This window comes from Artibeus jamaicensis, unplaced genomic scaffold, assembly GCF_021234435.1.
Source record: "Artibeus jamaicensis isolate MK-2021 breed Jamaican fruit bat unplaced genomic scaffold, CSHL_Jam_final scaffold_286, whole genome shotgun sequence".
Classification (NCBI taxonomy): domain Eukaryota; kingdom Metazoa; phylum Chordata; class Mammalia; order Chiroptera; family Phyllostomidae; genus Artibeus; species Artibeus jamaicensis.
The window spans coordinates 6,638,883-6,656,527 of NW_026522034.1; the positions used below are offsets into that span (position 1 = coordinate 6,638,883).

Below are 17,645 nucleotides of genomic sequence, written 5' to 3' on the forward strand. Positions count from 1 at the left end.
GACAGGCTAGGCTAAGTGCTTCTCAGAGATTTTGATTGATTCTCCAGATAACTCTCTGAGGAAGGTGTTGCTGACTTCCCTATTTTACAGAAAAGGGGACTGAGGCTCCGGGCAGTGAAGCCAGTTGCCCGAGGTCACAGAGCCAGTAAGTGGCAGCCGCACGATCTGAGCCCCAGACGCCCAATTCTTGGAGCATGGCTTGTCTAGCATGTGGCGGTGAATGCCTGTCAGGCCTCCTGACACACGACATCAAACCTGCAACCCCACGGGCTGCGGCCTGGGCCCTGGCCAGGGCAGATGCCGTGCAGGAGGTTGCACTTGGCCTATTCAATCCTGGACGGCTGTGGCCGTGAGTCCAGGGTATTTCCCCAGTGCTCCCACGCATTTGCCTGCCCAGAACACATCCTGGCTCGGTGTGCTGCAGCCACCATAAATCAGCCAGCCACACACTCTGCCCTTGGTGCTTCTGAACATCAGGGGAAAGGATTTACCTTTTCCTGCTCAGCTTTGCATTGCCACTTGAGTTATGTTATTACTTTTTTAAGTGATAGAAATCTAGTCAGTGATTTGTGGTAGTCGCTGCTGTGCAATGTATCCAAAGGCTCTGGGTACCCTCACAGAAGAAAGCAGAAACCTAGCAAATTAGTCACACTTCCCTGACACGGTTCTGTGACAGTCTGCTATTAGGTAGAGCTGAAATCGGGTGCCATCATTAAGATTATAATAATGTGAAACAGAGCTGTCTCATAACATAGGAAACATTTTCAAGGAAACCAAGGGAGGCAAGTCATTGGGGTCAAAGGTCACCCAGAGGTCAAGGGGAACAATAGAAGGCAATTGGGTATAGCAAGGATAAAACTGTTACTGTACCCTTTTTCTCATACTCCCTCGTCAATGGCCATGCAAATCTGTCCTCTTCCAGTCTCTTTTTTCTGTCTTGTTGGTCACCTTGTGACCTAAGCCAGGCCTAGAAAAACACTAGCAATAACCCAGCCCTCACTAATAAGCTGTGCAGTCTGGGGGAGGACTCTTACCTCACTGTGACCTCTTTGGCCGTTCTTTCACTTTGAGGTCTCAGAAACCAACATCTCAAGACCTATCCTCTTGTTCAGACTGCTTTCTTGTATTTCTAATTTCCTCCCACGGATGGCCCACCTAAGACAAATAATAAAGTGACCAGGTTACCAACTCCACACCACGCTCTCCACTTGCTGAGGTGCCCTACTTCGGTGGTGACATCCCCATCCTACCAGTGAATAAAGCTCAAAGCTTCCCTGGGCTTCTGCGACTCGCCCACCTGTGTGCCCAGGATCCAGTCTTGCCAACACTCCACTCTTCACTTGTGTTCTCTCTCAGGTATACAAATAATCTCTCCCTCCATTTCCACCAGCCTCATCCAAATCATCCTTCAGATAATCACAGTCAGGGTTTCTCTAATTTGCCTGTGCACCTCGTCAGAAATCAGAGGGGCCTATTTGGGGGCTCTCTGTTCCGTTCCACTGACCTATGTGCCGATCCCTCTGCTGATACCACGTAGTCTTGAGGATGGTAGTTACGTGAGAATCTTGTAACCTGGTAGACTGATTCCTCCTACTTTCTTCTTCTTCCAAACTATCTGCAGAAGTTCAGTGATGCTGTATCTTGCTACAGGTTTCTCTCTGGAATTCAGTAAGCCCCTTGAGTCTGCATGTCTGTGTCTTACCCTAACCTTGGAAAGTTTTCGGCAATTAGTTCATTGAGTACTTTGTCCAGTCCCACCCTCTTTCTTCTCTGCTAGGATTTCAAACACACATCGTATCTTCTGTCAAGGCGCAGGCCCCTGAGGATGTGTTCTTTTTTCTCCCTGACATCGGTTTTCTCCCTGTTGTTCAGATTGGGTAACTTGGCTGTTACACGTTCGAAGTCATTGACTCTTCCCTCTGTTATTCCCATTCTCCTGCTTAGACCGCCCAGTGAGATTTTATTTCAGTTACTGTTGTATTCAGTCCTAACATTTTCCTTTTGGTTCTCCTTTCTAGCTCCGGTTTCCTCGCTGAGACTCTTTCTGTATTTTTCTCGTGTTTTTTCAAGCAGGACTGTCTCACTAACGTGCTGTGACGTGGGCTGTTTCAAAACCTCTGTCGGTCGTTCCCACACGTCTGTCTCCTCAGTGCCGGCAGCGACTCAGAGTCTTGTTTCACTCGGTTTGAGATCTCCTTGGTTCTTGGTGTGATGAGTGATTTTCAGTCAAAACCCGGACATTTTAGGTGTCATGTGACGAGGCTCTGGGTTTTCCTTAAACATGGCACGGTTCCAGCGGGGGCGGGGGCACCCCCTCACTATGGTCAGGCAGGGGCAGAAGCCCAGGTTCCCCGTGCGGCTTCCACCGATACCCAAGGGGCAAAGGGAGCTCATCGTTACTGTTGAGCAGGGGTGGGAGTTCCAGCCACGTGGCAGGTCTGCACTGATACCCCGCTGGCTGGGAGGGTAGGAGTGAGTGTGTGCGCAGCAGGGGCGGGTGTGGGGGAAGTGATGCGTGGCCTGGTTGGGTTGGGTGTTGATAAGGGCTCTGACTGGCCACTGGGCTTCCTCCGACCACCTCGGTGGGGAGAGGAGGGATGTCTTGGTCCCGCTGGGTGGAGCGGAAGCCCAGGCTCCCTACACATCTCGACTGAGAACGGGTGCTCAGAAATGGCCTAGGCTGTCACCATTCATTTAGGAGTGAAGAGTTATGACTCCAGGGATGCAGCGTGGATTGCTGGAGGCCACGTGGTAAGTCAGTGGTGAAGTCAGAGATCCGTGCCCATGCCCGTGGCTCCAAGACCACTCGTCTATAATCCAAAGAGTTCTTAAAGCACGGGACAAGCCAGCCCCCAGCCCAATATAAAAATCTAACCAGCCAAAGGATCATGGCTGCCCGCCTCCACACCCCGCCAGACCCTGAGGCCAGAAAGCACACGCGGTAATGTGCCATCGACCCCTGAAGAACACAAACACACACCTCCTGAAGACAGACCTTCCAATCCAACACACACAGAAAAGCCACACTCGTGAGCCAAGAACTACAGCATCACAGTCACCTTCGGGGCTGGTGGTCTTCCATCTGGAGAGGATCTTGGCTTTCCTGCTGTCGGAATCCCTGACACAAAGGTTCACCAGGAGCCGCAGAGCTCAGGGCAGCCCGCAGGCCGGGCTCCTGGCTGGAGAGCTGGGTCTGCCTGCCGCCGGAGGCGCCTTCCTTAGTCTTGGGGCCTCCTGTCTGGCCCTGGCCAGAGGTCTTAGCACCGCACTGCTCATTCTCCCGCAGAAGAAAGCCAGTGACCCAGGAGAGGAAACTGCTTTCTAACAGCCTTTGTTTTTATTTCCATTTTAAAAGGTTACTGACTTTACTGCATGTGGAAAGAACCAACAGTAACAATTTCAAAGAGGCTCAGCATGTTTTGGAGCTGACCAAATATACAGAACTTTGGGGAGGGGAGTAAAAGAAGGAGAGAAAGGGAACAAACACTTGTCCCACATTTACCATATGCCCGACACAAACCTCGGGGTCCCTTCCATGTGCCACCCCCCTCCCCCGGCGATTAGAATGAAAGTTCCAGCCACAATCAAGTCCCACCCACCCCACCAGAGGCCATCAATCTGCTGAGAGTCCGGCAGATTCGCTAGACTCTAGGACAGTATGAAATAATACCCAGTTTTATGGTATATAATTTGAATTGTGAAATTTATAAAGTCATTTGATGTCTAAATCTCTGAATAACATGATTTAAATTGTTAAATTTTGCTAGAAGAACTTCTTAAAGAACTACAAACCATGGTGAAGTAATTGCCTAGGGTGGTAACATGCAGGCTGGTAACAGAACTTATGAATTAAGCTGTACTTTAATGAACTCTGGAACTTCTATGAGTGGTTTGGTTGACTATTGGGACATTTTAACATTCACTCTTTTTACAACTTATAACAATTTTCAAATATTGCAGTCATCTAGATCCAGCATTAGCAACCTCTGGCCAGTGGGCCAAGCCTGCCCCAACTGCCTGTTTTTGTCAAATGGTTGAACAAAAATCCAAAGAAGAAAACTATTTTATTATGTGAAAATTATACAAAATTCAAATTGCAGTGTCCATAAATACAATTTGACTAGAATACAGCCTGGTCCATTCATTTATGTATCATCTATGGCTGCTTTTGTGCTCAAGAGGCAGAGTTGATTAGTCGCAACAAAGACCATCCAGCACACAAAGCTGAAACGCTAACTCTCTGGCCCTTTACAAAAAACGTCTGCTGACCCCTGATCTAGACAACTGTCTGAGGACGACGCCCGACGGAAGCACACTGAGCCATAATGACAGCACCAACAACAGCCAGCGTGGCTACCAAAGAAGCCAAGTTACTGTCCTGAGATACCGAGTGGGCCATTTATGAGCAAACCCACTGCGCGATGTTAGAGGTAACACCTACAATGTGAAAAGCAACTTTAAGGCAAAACCCCGACACGGTCTAACAATGTGTCAAGCACACATGCATACGCTTTACATTTATTTATTCTATGGGAAAAATAGTCTGAATAATGAGAGATCTGAATCCTGTGAGGTCCTCAAGAATGTTGCCCTACCATAAAACATAACAGGCGTCTACTTCCTTTCTCCCCCGACCACCGTCCCCCAGACTGTTCCCTCTGTTAAGGTTGCAGAAAGGGCTCAAGTCTCTAAATTCCTACCCATGTCAGTGTGACGCCCTTCTCCAGGGGCCGGGGGGCCCAGCCTCCCTGCTTCCTAGTGTGGATCACACTGATCACCCTCCGCACCTGCCCCTCCAAGGCTGCAGATCCCCTCCCGGGCAGAAACACCATCTTCATCTTTAAGCTGGATGGACTTTGCAGTGCTCTTTAAGGCACATAGTAGGCGCTTTGTAGGGACACACACTGTACACATGCTGTCTTCTCTAACTCCTACAACATGGACAGTGATTGTTCCCCTACCACACAGACAAGGACACTGAAGCTCCAGGAGTTTGCTGTTCACTCCACACACGCTGTAGTAAGTGGCAAAGTCAGGACAGGGATCCACCCCATTCACAAAGCAGGGTGCCTGAGGCCTAGCACAGCGCAGAAGTAATGAGTGCAAAAGAGAAGGAATGCATAGTGGCGCCCACACGGGACCACTGGAGCACATCAGCACGAGCTCAGAAGTTGCCAAGACCTTTGAGAAAGAAGCCAGTCACGAAAGAGCACGTACTGTGTGATTCCACATACATGTGAACACTGCTGTAGTCTCCCCGTGTGCTGCTAAGAAAGTCCCCACCTCACAGTGCTCTTACATCTCTTACCAGGAGAGGGGCTGAGTTCCCCAACTTTGAACCGAAAGGAAGAGCGGTACCCAATAAGGAATGGAAAGGGAGGCACAAAACAAGCACCCATTCCTTCCCGCTACTCTCACCGGCTCCCCGGTGCATCTTTGCTGACGAGCCTCTGAGCAGCATCGATGTTAAGACAAAGGCTCCTGCTTTTGACCTGGTCAATACCATGGCCGGGACCTGAGTTTCTAAAACAGAATGTGAGAGGAAGGAGAGGAGAGGGGCTGGGGAGGAGAGGAGAGGAAGAAAGAGAAATGACAGCAAATCGAACATTCACGTTGGTAGTACTAACTTTTGGCTCGGGAAAAACTAGAAACAACCTAGACTGCTAACAGGGAATGGGGAACGGCAATGGAGAAAGTGACGGAAATGGTCATTATGCTTACAAATGTGAACCACGCCCCCCCGGCTGAGTGGCTCAGTTGGTTGGAGCGTCATCCCGTACCCGAAAAGGCTGAGGGTTCAGCCCCAGGCAGGGCACATATCTAGTCTGTAGGTTCAATCCCGAGTCAAGGTGCATGTGGGCGGCAGCCAATCGATGTTTCTCTCTCACATCTATGCCTCCCTTTCCTCTCTTCTCTTTCCCTTCCTCTCTTGCCAAAATCAATAAAAACAAGTGACAATTCAAAAAATGGAAACCCTGACTAGGTCAAGAGTGGGAAATGTTTCCATAAGATCACATGTGAAAAAGACGAATGTACACATGCTTAAATGAAAATATAGGCCAACATCAAGGAGAAAATAATAATGTAAGCTGTTAGTGTACTATGCAGATATGGAAAGTGGAGGAGGAAGGGGAGAAAGGAGGGAGGGAGAGATGGTTTGCTAAAGTTACATGCACAGTAAAACTCAAAAAATAAGAGCTGTGGAGTTATAATCATACAGTCTTTCTGTACAGCTATTTGACTGTATGTATCAAGTACTTTAAGAATATTTTTATCTTTTGTCCAAAAACAATGCAATGCATTAACAGAAATATAAAAAACACACAAAAGGTAGTTACATTTGTAAATCATATTGAAAAAATGAAAATAAATGCCCAAAAATAGGGGACTGTTTAAGCAATTTTGTATTTAAAAAATATTCTGCAGCTATTAAAATCATGCTTTGGAAGAATAGCGACTACTTAGTTCACAGAAAATGTAACCCCATGTAACAATGCATCTAACAATAAATATAACAACACAGGGTGTATTGTCAAGTGAAAAAAATTAGTGAACTAAACAGTATGTCCAACATGATACCGGTTTTATAAAACAGTGTGTATGTGGGCCTGGCCAGGTAGCTCAGCTGGTTAGAGCACCATCCCAGTATTCCAGGGCTGCAGGTTTGATCCCCCATCAGGGCACATGCAAGAATAACTAATGAATGCTCAAATAAAGTGGAACAACAAGGCAATGCTTCTTGCTCTGTCAAATTAATAAATTTAAAAAATTAGGAAAAAACAGTGTGTGTGTATATATATGTATATAGGATAGAAAGATGCATATTAAAAATAATGGCCATCCTTGGTTGGGGAATAATGATTTTTAATTTCTTCTTTGTGGTTTTTCTATATTGTACATTTCCTACAATAAATATACCTTAGAAATAGACCTCATTTTTGTAATCGGAAAACAATGAAGTATCCTCTGTAGAAACGCAAAAGGCCCGCCCTCAGTGCTGTCTCAGCGCGCAGCATGGTACAGCAGGCTGCAGCCCTTGGTGAGGTGGAGTGCCGGAGGTCTGCACCGCACCTCCTGGGCAGCGCCGCGGCACCCACGCCGCCTCTCCAGGGTGGATCCCACAGGCTTTGCCGATGGAACAAGCCCAGGGCCGCCCATGAAGGTCTCCAGAGGAAAGAGGCCGGGCCTGCCTGCTGCCGCAGACCTGGGAGCCCCCACCCGCCCCCACCTGTGCACTCCGGCCAGAGCTCCCACTGCACCTGCCCCCGTTCTCACAGTCCTTGCAGTAGGCCCACAGGAAAGACTGGGCGTCTCTTTGAGCTGCCTCTGTTCTGAGACTGTAACTTCACACCCTCTCCAAGCAAAATAGTCAGCTTACTTTTTATTTTCAAGGTGGGTGACACCACAAACAAAAGGAACGGAGTGCTGACACATGGACAAACCATGAGAACATTCTTCTTAGTGGAAGAAGCCAATCGCCAAAGAGCACATATTGAATAATTCCATTTACATAAAATGTCCAGAATCTATGGAGACAGAAAGTAGATGAGCGGTTTCCAGGGACTGGGGGAAGGAGGAGTGGAGAGTGACCCCTGATGGGTTCGGAGTTTCTCTTTGAGATGATGAACAGATTTTGGAATTAGGTAATGTTGATGGTTGCACAACTTTGTGAATAAACTAAAACCCACTAAGTTATACACTTTACAATGGTGAATTACAATCAGACTTCTTGGTGGATTACAATTAGACTGAGGCACTGACTGGCTCATTACTTTCCCCAGCTCACAGGTTTTAGTCACATGAACTGGAATTCAGACAAAACTCTGATACCTACTTGCTGTGTGAGCCCACAGAAGTTCTTGAACCTCTCTGAGCTTCAGGTTTCTAGGCTGTAGAACAGGAGTACTAATGACCAACCAGCTCACATGGATTGTTGAGAGAATTAAACACATTAATGTAGTACCTGACATTACAGGAACTCTCTAATACAGTGGCTCCTTCTCTCTGAGCTGGCCAAAAAAATTGAACCTCAAGCAGAATGAAATCCTGGGCCTTGACTAAAACCTCACTAAAGTCAAGCAGGGCCTGGGTACCTGTCTGTTCTGGAAAAGACACTCTGTGAAACTAGAAGCTACAACATCAGGGCATATCCTATCATGAGCCTTCAAAGCCTGAAGACAGGGCTGCACCTCCAACTCTTACCTATAACCAGCAACGAAAACCCTCAGCCAGTCCCACAGGGCCGCCCTGTGGCCTGACCTTCCTCTCAACCACTGATGTGTTACCATTAATAGCTTCAATCAAGGATGAGGCAAAGGGGCTCAGAGAAAGCAGAAAAGGAGAGTGATTTAATTTGTATCCATTTTCAAAAACTGTAAAAAAATTCACTTTATTGAATAATACATTTTGTTTAAAAAGTGTACACAGTTAAAAAATGAAGCACAGTTAAAAAGTGTACACAGTTAAAAAATGAAGCACATTTTGTTTAAAAAGTGTACACAGTTAAAAAATGAAGCGGTATCTTTACCATACTAAAAAACTAAATCAAAGACTTTGTTTTTAAACATTCCCCCTTCCTTCCTAAAAAGCGTTACTGTAGAGAGGATGGTCTCTACAGCACAAGTTTTGCTCTCCAAGCAGCTCCCCTCTCTACCCTCAGCCCCGGTCCTCGGCTGTTACATCACAGCAAGGTGGGCAGCAGGGAGAGCTGGTGTGGAAGTGGCTGTGCCACAGGAGAATCCAGCTGCCCTTCTATTACATGGCCTGCCCCTTGCCCAGCCTCCACGCCTGGCCTGGTGTGGAGGCGGGGCAAGGGGCAGGCCATGTAATAAAAGGGCAGCTGGAGGCCGGGAGCCAGCAGCAAAGGGAGGGGCAAGAGGACCAGAATTCGAGGCATGTGAAGGTCAGGGGTCAAACAAGCAGATCAATCAGAGTAGTTTTCAATTCACCCTAAGCAAGTGTTAGAGGGGGGAGGAGAAGCTGCTTAGATCCTTCGGAGGAGACCTGCTCTCAGATCTCAGGGAGGATAAGTGAGGGGAAAATGCTAGCGAACATTCACGCAGCACTTCCACATGCCCGAGACTGCTTGCCGCATTTGACATGGTCATGACTCTCACCCATCACCCCCATTTTACAGGCTGGAAAGCTACCGTAGGTGAAGTTAAGGAAGCTGTTCTGGGACAGGCAGCACAGTGGAGCCAAGGCCTAAAGCCTGGCTCCCCCCGGTTATCACGGTGCGGCGGCGCGCTGGGGAAAAGAGGGGTGTCGGGCAGTGCCGGACTCGCCCCTCTATCTTCCTGAAAATGGCAAGCAGCCCGAGGCTCTCTGCTTCAGGAGGGAAAGTGTGTCCAGCAGTGACAGATCTCTAACTTGCTGATGTCACCCCAGCAGGCAGAGCAGCCTCCCAGCAGTCTGTGTGCCCTTTCCAGAAGAAACTCACCTCTCTTGACTGAGCCTGCAAGAAAAACAGTTAAGTCCAAGACATGGTTTGTGGCCATCCGAGGGCCGCATCCCCTTCACTGGATGTCTGCAGCTAATCCCCCTGCCATTTCCCCACGGGGGCTCTGAGGGCCATGGTCTAAAGGGTTAACATCTCATTTCCTCCTGTCTTTCAAGCCTTAATCCCCATCCTGAGTTGGGTGCATTCCAAGCCCACCTGGAGCAGGTCAAGACGAGCCTGGCCCATGGCTGGCCCTTCATTTCCCCTGGCAGGAGATTAGATGGGGCGCCCATTAATCACTCATTACTTGGGTCCTCACTGCTGGCCAGCCCTCGGGCAGCCAGCCAGCTGGCTGGGAGGGTGGGGCAGGCCCCACCCCTGCCCCGCCCAGCCCAGGTCCAGGACTGCCCAGTGCCACCCTGCTGGGACGAGACACCACAGTACAAGGCTGGCCCTGTGTCCTCTGGACCACACCCAAGAGGAGAGGGATTAAGGGACAATTCTACCAAGATCCTGGCAGTACCACTGGTACTGCCAAGGCACCGAGTGATCAGCTTCAGCAAGGCCCCTCGGAGAAGACAATGTGCAAAGTGTGTTTGGGTGAGAGATTAGGTCAAAGGAAGACATCGGTAGAAACAGACCACTAAACCACGATGACTAACCAATAATAAAGAAAACTGCTGCCTAATTGCTTCTTAGATTCTCCTGGGAGGAATCCAAAGAAAAACTGATGTGGGGAAAGGATGCAGAGTGGAGAATTCATTGCTGTTATTACTGCCCAGCTGGGTGTGTTCATCTGCTGGGTTTCAAAGGGGGCCCTTTATACACAAGCCCCCTGACCTGAGAAGGCCTACAATTATATTTTTTTCTACTGCACATATATTGGGCACCAAGAGCCTGTCGGGCACTGATCAGATACAAGTGGATAAGAAAAATAGGACAAAAACTGACACTGAACACCTACTACGCGCCAGGCCCTCACCAAACGCTCTGCGTGCCTGCACCCTGGCCCCTACAGCACCCCCTGGGCTTTGCCCATCCCTTTATCACCGATGGGGAAACCAAGGCTAGGGGGCAGAGAGGGGCAAAATAAAGGCTTCTAGAATGAAGGAACTCTGTCAATGACCAGACCCCATTCTGGTGCAACTCACTGTGCCTACAGGGGGTCACTGGCAAGGGATGGTTGGCCCTGTTTGGGGAATCCCAGCCCAATCCTTACCCCAAGAAGTTTGGGGGTTCCCATATGACCCACCCCGATCCTTCTCCCTCAGCACTTGCTCAGGCCCAGAAAGCAATTCACAGTGAGCCAGATGGAGGCAGGACTTCCACACCTGCTCCCATCAGCGGGTGGGGAGTGTGCTTTCAGGACCGAACTGAAGACCCCTTTCACCAAAAGAGGGTTCTCCACCTGGCCTGGGCCACCATGCTCCTTGGCTCACTCCTCAGAGCAGGGGTGCAAACTCATTTTCACCGGGGGCCACATCAGCCTCGTGGTTGCCTTCAAAGGGCCGAACGTAATGTTAGGGCTGTATAAGTGTAACTGCTCCTTAACAGTTAAGCAAGAGCTCGGCCCTGCCGCCGGGTACAAACATGGTGCCGGGCCAGATAAAACAAGGTGGAGGATCAGATAATTTGGCCCACAGGGCTTGTGTTTGCCCCCTGTGCCTTAGAGTCAAAGGCCTCTGTTAAAAAAGGAGCCTGTTACCTGGAATAAAGTGGCTTAGGAATTGACCACCTGTCACGTGAGCCTGCAAAAGAATCGCCTGAGACAATCTTAAAAATGTCAACTCCTAGGCCCGCCTCCACCATGGAATCTTTTTTAAAAATCTTTTTCCACCAGATCCTAACTCCGATTCAGATGTTCTGAAGACAACCCTTTCAGGAAAAAAATGATGCACTGGAAAGAGCGCCAGACTCAGAGAGCTGGGTTCTAAGATTTAGGTTCAAAACCTGAGCTGTCGACTTCAGGCAAGTAACCCGGAGTCTTCTTCCTTATAAAACGCAGACGATGACATCTCCACCATGGGTGCCGGAGGACTAACGCACAAGCACAGTGTGCACCCATGCTCACCAAACATAACCCAAGTAAGTTCATCAGGCCAGCGAGGCGCCCAGAACCAGAGAGGTCAAGTCGGTACATTGTGGGAAGAAAAGAGGGCAAAACAGGCCCAGGAGATGTGGGGTGTCCCAGCACCAGGGCACGGATCCTGCCGGGGAGGAGCGAGAAGGAGGAGGGGTCCTGAAAAGGAGCAGAGTCGGAAGAGCAAGGACCTCCCACTGAACACCCTCCCTCCTCCAGCTGCCCCCCCCTTCCCAGCATCAATCTGCGCCAAGTGTTACTCCTGACATCACATTTCTGACCCATTATTTTCAGAGAAGACAGTCAATAAGTGGACACGAAACCTTTATATCCACACATTGCACACGTAAATATCACAATTCTGTGTGCACACGTGCACACACAACCCAGATAAAAGGGAGGGCATTCAGAGAAAAGAAGAGAAAGATGAAGAAAGTGGGACCCTGGTGAGTCACTTTCTGGAGCCTGCCAGTGCCGGTAATGAGCTGGCACCGTGCTACCTGCCCAGGAGAGGCCCACAGAGCAGAGGCCAAGGGGCTGCTTGGAGAAACTTCAGGTTCCCTGGGAAGATCCGGCTCGCCCACCCAGACTCGTCCAGGCTGAATGGAGAGTAAGGGCAGAGAACGCAGAACACAGCCGGTGGTCCACGGAGGGACAGAGACACGGGGAATGTGCGCGGAGGCTGGGACACACTTCCTGGATGAGCAGGGAGGACGTCTGAACGTCTGAGCCGCAGCGAAGAGGCTGCGTAAATGGAGTGAGGGTTCCAGGCAGGAAAGAATTGGGGCGTCTGGCATCAATAAAGCACACTGGTATTACAATGGTTTTAAATGCTCCGATGAAGAATGACCTGGGTTCAACCCTGTCCATAACAGCACTTCCATATCTCTAGAGCTTTGCTCAAGCTCTTCCCCCTAGCCAGTACCCCTCCCTTCTTCCAGCCTTTCCTCCCTCTTTGGACTCCACCTCATGCTTCAAAGCCTGGCTGTAATTTCCCTAGCTCCTCCCATGCAGAAAAATGTGTCCCTCATCTGTGCCTCCTTGATGTCTTGCACACCCCCAATATTCCGCATTGTTTTTTTGCATGTGGTTATTTCTTTATGTCTCTTTCTCTCCCAGGTGGCCATTAATCATCTGCTAGCCTGTCAACAAATTGAGGGCAAGGACATTGTCTTGTTCTTCCTTGAAGCTCCAGCATTCAGTTTACAGTCCCTGGCATACAGCAGACACTTGAAAATATCTGCTGGAGGCAAATTAAATAGAAATGAATCTGTGGGGGGTGGTACTGTGATTTCTTGAGAGGAATGATGTGGTGAAATCAGAATTTTAGGAATATTAATCTGTCAGCATGAAAAAAGATGGATTAAAATGAAAAAAAAAGAGAGACCGTGGCCAGGAGTCAAGAGAGGACATTATCGCTGTAATTTGGACGGACGGTGAGGCAGAAGGAATGGAGACAGGAAAGTAATTTTCAGAGATATCACAAAAGAATGTAGAAGGGACTTGGTAATAAATGAGCAGTGAATGTGGGGGGTGGGACCAGGGGCGTCAGGAGCACTCAGACGTGGAGACTCTGGGACAACTGGGGGAGAGGTGGTGCCATGGGGAGAAATGTGGGGGACGGAGCAGAGGGATGCTATCGGCCTCTCCCTAGTGTAATTAGTTGCCATCCTGACAAGCATTTCTAAGCAAAACAAAAACAATAACACCTCCAAATCAGAATTTCCAACCCTGATCTTACTCCCCAACTTTGGGTTGTATTTTATTTTATTTTACTTTTTCCTAACAGCCAGCCAGAAACTTTTTTCATGACAGGGGAGACTGAGATGAAGATAGCACCCACCTGTGCTCCGCTCAGTGCCCGGCAAGGACAAGCCCCCATGAGCTGAACCCACCAGGCCTCCCCACACAGGCCCAGGGGAAGCACTGCTTACTCAGTAAACACCGGGCTCTCACTTCCCAGGCCAGCACCTCTGGGGAAGCCCCTGCTCCAGTCCTGCACAGGCTCATAGGAAAGTCCCAGGACTCCCATCTGCTCCCTCGAATCAATTCCTCGGCAAGGACTTTGTTTTCTAAAGGAATTCAACGGTGGTGCCAAAAAATATATATAGGAATTGTGGAGCACTGTATTCAAATAACGTTCTTCAAATGTTTGCCTCTTTATATTTTGAGACCCAGTAAGACCTTATCAAGCCCGACCAATTCATCACCTTTATCAGCGAGGGAGAAGACAGGTGCAGGCTGTGCAGGTTTTAAGCACTGTACAACCTTTGAAACATCTTTCGACTATTCTGTGTCTGGGTGCCTTCAGTTGCGACGTGACAGTTGGACAAGATAATTCCTTAGACCTCTCTTGGGTCTCTGTTTCTCTTACTCCAAATTCCAACAGGCATCCCACCAGATCGCTCAGCTACCAGGTCCAAGACTTCAGATTCACTTCCTGCCTGCAGAAGCAGAAGCGCTGCGTGGTGGGGTCACAAAGGAGACGGGAAGAGACCCAAGTACGCACAATAAACAGGCATAAGTAGTGTGGGCTGGGGGGCGCGGGGCTGGGTATGGACTAAGCAGGAAACACCAGACCCACACATTGCAGATGCTACGTGGGCCTAAGAACGTCCTGAAGCCCCTTCCCAAGTTTGGGCTGATGTTATTTCAAAGAAAAAAAAAATTAGCTCCCAGGCCCCTGAAGCTCCAAGGTGAGCTAGCTCTGGAAAAGCTAATTCTAAGAGCGCGCCAAGGGACTGCAGGTACTTGAGCTGCACTCGGGGAAGTGTCCAGAGTTGGTGGAAACAACACATCCTCTCCGACTCCCACAAGCGCCAGGTTGCCCCGGCTTAGCTGAGACGCACGAGGATCTGAGGCTTTTTAGGAAACGGCGTGGCCGAGGCCCGCAGCTCGAGGCGCTTCAACCTAGACCGGACCCAGCTAGCTCTTGGCCGCGGTGGGGTGGGGGCGCGCAGGCTGGGTGTGCACTCGCCGGCCCCTGCGGAGACCCAGAGCGCGCGGGCTCGGACTCCGGGACTGCCAAAGTGGACTGTCCCAAGAGTTTCAGAGTTGGAGGGCGGAGGGGTGATTGCTGGCGCCGGAGGGGCAGAGCAAATCCTCCAGGAAGCGCAGAGAGGAAAACAGCCGTTAGCAGGGACCTGGCGCGGCCGGCTTCCAGAGCCGGGTGCGGGCGCAGTCCTGAGTGCCCCGGACACACCCACTGCGCCCTGGCGCCCCGCGCCCGTCGGAGCCGCGGCTCAGAGGGGGCCCGAGAGGCGGCAGCAGCGGGGCTGGGGCGGGGCGGACCCAGCGCGAGGGGGAGCGGGGCACGCAGCGCGGGCAGCTCTGCTCACCTGGCGGTCCACGTCCTGAGCGGCCAGCGGCCGCCTCGCCTCGCCCCTCGTGGTTCCAGGCGCCGGGCAGCCCGAGCCCGCCTCATGGACCGCTGCCGCCGCCCCCGCGCCCACCCTAGACGGACTCCGGCTGCGCCCGGGTTCCGCGTCGGTCCGCGCGGGCAGCCAGCGGCTCGGGCGCGCGCGGAAAGCTCTGGCTCGGAGTTTGCGATCTGGAGAGCCGGGACCCGCGCTCCTGCGTCCCTCCTCCCTCCCGCGCTCGAGGCCTCCTGCTGTCATCTGGGGCTGCTCCTGCCGCCGCCTGGCGGCCGCCTCGGAAACAGCCAGCCCCCCAGCCCTTCCCTGTGACTCCTGAGGCCTCTTCCAAGGATGAAAGAGGCAGATCCCTGGGTCCCATCCCATACTTGGACCGGCAGTCTACGCAGAGGTTAAGAGGGTGGCGAGAGTGAGAGGGAGAATGGACCGGGCTGGCTATGTCTGGTGAAACCAGGAGGTAAGCAAGGGCCAGATGGTGGAAGGTCTTGAATTCCACGTGAGTCTTATCCTGAGGTTTACGGGATATATCAAAGGACTGAAGTACGGAAGGGAGGTGGACATCCTTGGGTTGCAGAGCAGGATGGGGCTGGGGCAGTAAGCCAGCAAGGAAAATTGTTCTGTAAACCAGAGAGGAGGAGGTGGTGATGGGAAGAGCCCTTGTCTAAAGGGCACGCACAGTCACAATCACTCACGAGAGGGCTCACTGGGCTCCTGAAGGCAGGAGGAAAGGACAAGAGCCCTCCCAAGGCTACCTGGGGCTGGGCGGCATGGGGGGAGAGGAAACGCTCCCTGGCAGGAGTGGCCCAGCATTGCTTCTTGATTATGAAGGGTAATACTGTGTGGTAAGAAAAAAACATGCCACAAAATCATCCTCGTTGTAATCATCCTTATCAAACTTTGATCTGTATATCCAAGCCCATCTTTTTACTAACTGGGAAATATTGTCCCCAAAAGGGCATGACCAAAATTGCACAGCTAGTTAGTGGCAGGAACACTGCTGGAGCCCAGATTCTGGACTCCTGACGCAGGGCTACACTCTGTACACCCACAGACAGGTGTCTAGAGCTAGTGAGGTGGGAAACAGAGCGAGGACAGTGTCTTTCCTCACCAAGAAGGGGATGGAAGAGGCCTGAAATGTCGGGAGAGGCTATCCAGACACAGGCAGTCTCCCTAAATATGAGGCACCCTGTTGGTTTACCACTGCCTCCCAAGTCCAAAGCAGGAGTTGCTTTCAAAGTGCAGGTGCAGGGTGGGACAGGGAAAGTGGTGGTAGAAGGCAAGGTGCCTGTCCCAGAGCCAGACAGAACCAGGGAGGGGGTGCTGTGGGGGTTGGGGGAGGGGGGAGCCACAGGGCAGAAGACTCCAGGGAGGAAAGCATGAAAAAAGAGAAAGTAGCAAAGCAAGGGGTCAGACCAAAGAAAGAGAACCAACTTGGAGTGCCGACTTCAGGCCCAGAGCCTGGGCAGAGCCAATTCTCATGGATTCACTGGTTCAAATCGGGTGAAAAAAAATTCCTCACTTGATGTTAAACAGCTTCTTGATGGCAGGCACCTGGTGTGAGTGGGATTACACTAATTCTGAGTGTCACAAATCCCAAAGGTCCAGATTAAGTGGATCAAACAGTTCTAATCAATTCTGGCCAATTTTAGCCATTTCATATGATAGAAAAAGAATACAACATTGGAATGGGCTTAATGTCACTGAATTGTACACTCACCAAAAATGGTAAAAATGATAAATGTTATGTAATGCGTAGTATACCAAAAGTTTTAACAAGAAAGCAAAACTTATAAAACATGTTCAAGTTGGATTGGTTTATAAATTCATTGAAGAGCTATGTACTGAATACTGAAAAGGGCTTGGTGTTAGGAAGTAAAGATGAAATGAAAACAAATTTTTTTCAGTCCAGAAGAAGCTCAGAATAAGATGAGGAGGTTGTCAGCTGCCACGAGGTCAGGAAACCACCGTACTGGTAGGTGGCCGTGTCATTGCCAGACGTGTGGAGGTGGCTGAGGCCTCCTGGCAGGGCAGGGGGCGCCTGAGACCTCCCTCTAGGCTGAGCTTTAGGGAGTGAGCAGGGTCATCAGTCGGGGCTCAGGAGGGAAGAATACCAGTTTTTTCAAAACCTAATTTCAGATTCACAGACAAGTAGCAAAAATAGTACGAGGAATTCCCTTACATCTCCCACCCTTACATTTTCCCTCAGCATTAGCATCATAAGTAACCAAAGTACAATTATTTATTGGCCGAACTTGATCCATCTAACCTAGGCTGGCTCATCAGAACTACTTCTGATCCACTTCAAATTGTTCCGATCGTACATATCACAGAATGGTCTTTATTGAAGTCCAGACTATACTGTAAAATCTGCTAACATTTTAAACAAAAAGATATTTACATTACCTATCAGCACCAGTGAGTATTAATCATTAAAAACGAGTCTTTAATCTTTCAGTCCTGGTGTGTTTTTCCTTCAACCCCAGTGTGTGTGTGAGTGTGTGTGTGTGTGTGTGTGTGTGTGTGTGTGCGTGCGCGCGGAGGGATCAGACTGGTGGGGTCTGGTCCCATGTATCCGACAAGCTACTAACCCCCACCTGCAGAGAGGACAAAGGAGAGCGGGTGCCTCAGATCACAGACACCACCCCGAGGCATCTCCCTGGCATGTCAGTGCCTTCTATACAGAGCATCTTGGTGGTTGGGTTGTCAGGTACCCTCTTGCATATCTGCATGACGGGGCGCTCACCGCCACATG

At 50.2% G+C, this 17,645-nt stretch overlaps 1 protein-coding gene across 2 annotated transcripts in view; it reads right to left on the reverse strand.

The window, feature by feature from the left end:
• THSD4 (thrombospondin type 1 domain containing 4) overlaps positions 1 to 15,119 on the reverse strand; it is a 585,083-nt gene extending 569,964 nt beyond the window's left edge. Inside the window, exons 1-2 of one of the 2 annotated variants that reach the window (XM_053656867.1) lie at positions 14,858 to 15,119; positions 13,730 to 13,963 (exon numbers count right to left, since the gene is read on the reverse strand). The gene's annotated coding sequence lies outside the window, so the exon portion shown is untranslated. The remainder of the gene's footprint in view (positions 1 to 13,729; positions 13,964 to 14,857) is intronic. The other variant, XM_037137274.2, reaches the window with a different exon arrangement.
• Between the last annotated feature and the right edge of the window lie 2,526 nt (positions 15,120 to 17,645).